The sequence below is a fragment of the Pistacia vera genome, unplaced genomic scaffold, assembly GCF_008641045.1.
Source record: "Pistacia vera cultivar Batoury unplaced genomic scaffold, PisVer_v2 Contig656, whole genome shotgun sequence".
In the NCBI taxonomy this organism is placed as follows: Eukaryota; Viridiplantae; Streptophyta; class Magnoliopsida; order Sapindales; family Anacardiaceae; genus Pistacia; species Pistacia vera.
Window position 1 is genome coordinate 1975516 of NW_022196508.1, and position 5776 is coordinate 1981291.

At 38.2% G+C, this 5776-nt stretch overlaps 1 non-coding gene across 1 annotated transcript; it reads left to right on the forward strand.

Moving 5' to 3' along the window:
* Positions 1–321: 321 nt before the first annotated feature.
* Positions 322–426, forward strand: LOC116112218. The gene has a single exon (XR_004125190.1). It is a non-coding gene; the product is annotated as a small nucleolar RNA R71 (small nucleolar RNA).
* Positions 427–5776: the final 5350 nt, after the last annotated feature.

Consider the following 5776-nt stretch of genomic DNA (forward strand, 5'->3'; position numbering starts at 1 on the left):
AATGCTCGCATGGTACCTGCACAAAAATCACATGTTACTTGAGGTGTTTGAATGAATTACTTGCATACCTCCTAATTGTTTTTGAAGTGCTGTCAGTTGGGCTGAAATGGTCATGTAAGCATCAACTTCATGAATACCCGTAGACTTCTTTGGATGAATTCTTTCATTGGGTCTCTGATAGTTGTTACTAGCCAGGACTTCAAGTAACTCAAGCTTCTTCAGGTGTCTTGTTTTGCAAGCTCTCCACTTGTTGTATCCACCATTGTTTGCACATTTGTTAGCAACCCATTATAGAAAGTTTGGACTTGCATCCAAACAAGCAAAGCATGGTGTGGACACTTTCTCAACAATTCCTTATATCTTCCCATGCTTCATAAAGTGATTCATTTTCTCCTGGAGAAATGATGTGATATTATTTCTCATCTTTACAGATTTCGCTGGAGAAAAGTATTTAGTCAGGAACTTTTGAGCCATTATTCCAAGTTGTGATTGTTCCTGCTAGAAATGCCATTAACCATCCCTTTGCTTTACCCTAATGAAAAAGGAAATAATCTTAATCTAATGGCATCGTCTGAAACTCCATTTGATTTGAAGGTATCGCAGATCTCTAGAAGTTTTCAATGTGGAATTTGGGTCTTCTTTCAGTCCCAAATTATACCAGTTGTATCATTTGGATGATTGTCGGCTTTATTTCAAAATTGTTTGCCTGCATCTGTGGTTAGTGATATGGACCACTACCATCAATGGAGGGAACTGAGAATTCCCTCAAAGTTCGGTTTCAGCCATCCAATCACTATCGCTTCTAGTTCTTCTCTCTCTGTTAAGTCTTCTTACAGTTCTTTCAATCTCTGGATCAATAGGAACCACTAGATGACGTCTAGCTCTTCGCATGAACCACACAGATAGAAGAGAGCGTGAGATCACAAGCGAACAGAAAAGAAACAGCAAATTCCTAAGAGGCTAATACATGATTCACTTCTCAGTCTCATCATGCTCAACAAGTAATTTCAATAAAAACAAGAGTAAATACACAATCCATGCAATAGAATGTAAAAGCAACATCAATTTATTGATTAGACATTAAAATCCCAATTACATCAAAACCCTAACCCCAAAGGGAGTTAGTTCATACTAAAATTAAAGCAAATCAAAATAAAAACTGTAAACAAAGAATTGAACATGATGGAATAATGAAAAGAGAGTAAATTCTTCCCTAATTGATGAACCCAAAGGCTTCCAATCTTCAATTTCTCTCTTCTTTCTCCAAAACAAAGTCGAACCCCTCTAAAATAACTAACTCCCACTTATATAGTTGATTCCAAAACCTAAGACTCATCCCATGCAATTAAAACACACAGTTTCAATAAGCTGTAAATTGCAGACTTTGCCGCGGCGAAGAATAAACTTCGCCACGACATCGAGTTGGATTTTAATTCACTATCTGACCCGAGAATTTCTCGCCTCGGTGAACTTTTTTGAACTATTCTGAATTTGCTAAACTACCCTCCGCTTGCTTCTTTGCTTGAATCTTCAATCTTTGTGATCTCCAATAGGAACAAGCTTCATAGTGCTTCGAATCCGCATCAAAACCTTCCCGAATCCTGAAATTCGCTTGATTCTGGGTCCAGAAACTCAGTTCCGCTCAGTTTTGCTCTAACTGCACGTTTTGGCCTGAAACCTAAAATACATGAAATTAAGTAGCAATTCAGGCACAAACTTAAGCAGAAGTATCCAAAATCCAGCCAAAAAGCATAAATAAAATAGTATAATCCTAGGATTATCAATTCCCTAGATACTACGACTCACATTATGAATTGTGTGTTGTCAAAGTCTGTAGACAAGACTCTATTTGAACTATGGCATGGGCGAAAGCCCAATTTGTCTTATCTAAGGATTTGGGGTTGCGAAGCTTATGTCAAGAAATTGACTTCGAACAAGCTGGGCCCAAAATCTTACAAATGTATATTTGTGGGGTATCCTAAAGAGACCAAAGTATACTATTTCTACCATAAAAAAAAGCGCAAAATTTTTGTTGCTTATACTAGTGTCTTCCTAGAAAAGGAATTTTTTCTAAGAAGTACTAGTGGGAGAAAAGTAGAACTCGATGAAGTTCTAGAGCTACAAGATATACTAAACGAAAGACGGGAAGATATGCCATAAGTAGTGGTTGAACATCAAGAGGAGGTTACTCTACAACTTGTGGATAAAAGTGAACCACCTCAAGTAACATATGAGCTATGTAGATCTAGAAGAGTACGCCATGTGCTTGAGAGATACGGTTATTTCGTGACTCAACATGGTGACGTACTTGTCTACCAAGACGATGAACCCAGAACCTACGAAGATGCTATATCGGATCCAGATTTTGTTAAATGGTTTGAAGCCATGAAATCTAGGATAGACTCCATGTACCAGAACCAAGTATGGTCTCTGGTGGAAACCACCTGAACGGGTAAAACCTATAAGGTGTAAATGGGTCTTCAAGAAGAAGACTGACATGGATGGCAAGGTGCATATTTATAAAGCATGACTGGTTGCCAAAAGTTTCAAACTGTAACGCCTCACTTGAGGTACGTAGCTAACGTTTCTTCTTTTGCTCTTATTTGAGTTAGTTTATTAGTATTATTGTTTGGTTGACCTTTGATTGAGTGGTGTGTTGAATACCTGCCCTGAAATTGGTTGAAATAGAAGAAGTTCAGTGTTCCATGCTTCGCCGGGGCGAAGAAGAATCTTAGCCACGGCGAAGAGGTGTTGAAGCCACAGGAAGCTGCTGGATAGTTTCGCCGCAGCGACAGAAGCTTCCTCGCCGTGGCGACGTGCCAACCAAAATGTTTGTTAAGTTTTAGATATTTTCTTCCCTAAGGGCAATTTGACCATTCTACCTCTAATTAGCAGGAAAAGTGGGGAGTAAAATGTAAGGAATTTTCAAGGAGAATATGTTGTTATGGGGGTGCGTTTGTAATGAATCAAAGGATATAGATGGAATTCCCAAAGAAGAGTAAGGGCAAAATGGGAATGCTTGTGTATAAATTTCATTAAAAGGAATTAAGTCATTGCAAACCCTTCATTCTTCTTCTCCATCGCCACTCTCCTCTCTTGCTTCCTCTCAATTTCTCTTTCTTTTGTTCAAGGAGTTTTAAAGGGCTTTTGGAGTGATTTGGGGTAGAAAANGACCTAGGTGAGGACACAGTCGGATGGACGTCAGCGTTCGAGAAGGAGTGGTTACACTGTCCCTTATGTTTTTGATGACTTTTGTATACGTTATACATTTTGTGTAAAAATGTGTATGTTTGTAAAGAGTATGTATATATGTTTAATAAAAGAAAAATTTGGGCCCAATTTCTTTATGTTATTTTATATGTATTTCATTATAAGTTTTTGAGGAGTAGTGGCTATTACACTTCTAATCAGGAATGATATACCGAACTTGCAGTCGGTAAAGACTTGGTTATCCAAGTGCTTCTCCATGAAGGACTTAGAGGAAGCAGCCTACATCCTTAGAATAAAGATCTATCATGATAGATTGTGTAGGTTGCTCAAACTACGTTAGAGTACATAAACAAGGTACTAAACACATTCAGTATAGAAAAATCCAAGCAGGGATTTCTTCTTACGGCATATGGTGTCTATCTCTGTAAGGATATGTGTCCTTAACCACACAATGAGAGAAATAGAATGAAGAAGATCCCACATGCTTTAGCAAGTGGATCCATCTTGTATGCTAAGATTGATATCTAATGTGCATTCAACACTTGTAGTGGATATCAATCAGGCTTAAGTGAGCAATATGTTCTATACTTAGATTGATGTCTTATGTGCATTCAACACTAGTAGAAGATATCAACTAAATCCAAGTGAATGACACTGGGTGAGTGTCAATAGACATTCTTAAGTACTTGTAAAAGGCTTAAGAATATATATTCTTGGATTATGGAGGAAAGATGAGCTCACTGTAAGAGAATACAGTGACACTGTAAGAGAATACAGTGATGCTATTTCCAAATGGGAAAAGGATGATTATAGTTCGCAATTTGGGATTACACAATTTTGTCTCAATGTGACTGCAGTGATCTGGAAGAGCTCGGATCAATGTATTGCAGCGAGTTCTACAATTGATGCTAAGTGTATCGCATTTTTAATGCTGTCGTGTAGGCAGTTTGGATCAAGAAGTTCATTACTGAACTTGACGTGATTCCAAGCATTGCTAATCCAGTATAGTTGTACTGTGATAACAATGGAGCCATTGTTGTGGCTGAGGAATCATGGTCTCACCAGTAATCCAAACACTTACTTAGTTGATTCAATCTGATCTGAAGGATCGATAAGAAAAGGAACATGCAGAATTGCAGAATACCTACTAACCCACTATTGAAGTTTCTGTTATAGTAGAAGCATGATGGGTACTTGGGTCTTTCAATGTTGAGTGCATGAATGACTGGCTATAGTGTAGGCACTTGGGTCATTCAATGTTAAGTGCATGAATGATTGGCTATAGTGCAAGTGGGAGATTGTTGGAGTAGGGGCCCTAGAGCCAATCAATTATTGTGGAATTGACTCTTTGTAATAATGTTATTAATCAATAAAAGGCAATTTTATTCTATATTGCGTAAATCATTAGTAATGCAATAAGTATTGATATACGTCCTTAGAATGGTAGAACCGTGATGAAGGTATCAAGTGTTTCAAATCTTGATAGTGAGAACCCTATGAGCACATATAGTGGCCATTCTAGAAATGTTTGTAGCCCCAGTATTATTCTGATGTGAGGGCACAACTAATACGGTAAGGCTATCATAGTGTTAAGCGACCCTATCGAAAGGCAGTGACTGATCTCACTTATCAAGGTTGTTTGGTGACAACCTGGTGTAACACATGGGTGCTTGCTGTAGGTGATTACACCACAGCAAGTTCACTGGACTGACCCACTAGAGGATTCCATATGGATGATAACCCTAGTGTCTATGGAACAAATCCTTTAACGAATGGTGGTGCATGTGATCCTTAGACTTGAGATCACCGGAGCGCCTTGTGCACCGATTGGTGTAGTTTGACACTAGTCTAATGCAGTTCTTTTTAGAGCTGTCAATACAGTGGCGATTGGATGCATCAAGGAGTGTATCAAGACTATGGTGGATTGACAGAGGATTCATCACTCCTGAGTCACTCCCGGGTCACTCCCGGGTACGGGAGAAGTTATCTCACAGTGTAATTCAGTATATGGCAATGACGTGAAAACTTTGGCCATAGTGGGATTGAGTTGTTGCTCTATCCAGTTTATAATACAGGTCATTGGTCTAGAAACTGAATACCTAATATCGAGAGTAATCGAAGGTTGACACTATTTCTATGCCTTCGTCTCATCAAGATAACGTATGATGAAAGGATCGAATTGCATGGTAACCATATCGTTGACAGGTAGCTACTTTGTTGAATCTGAATCTATCAAGTGGCCATGAGGCCTTGCTAGGGGCCAATCTTGGTCTATGTATTAGTGAGACGATTAATTAGTGTTAATCGCGATACTATACACTGCCGATATGATGAGGAGCCTATAGGTCACACACATAGAAGATAATTTAAGATCCAAGAAGAAAGAAGGGCGTTTTCGTCTTTTAAGGCGAAAGGGTATTTTGGTAATTTCACAGTGCAATTAAATTTTCTGAGGTCGTAACCTTTATTTAATTTGTTAGAAAAATTAAATAAGTGAAATTACGTTTAAATGTGTGTTCGCACATATTTAAATATATTATCATTATTGTTAAATGTTAATATATAT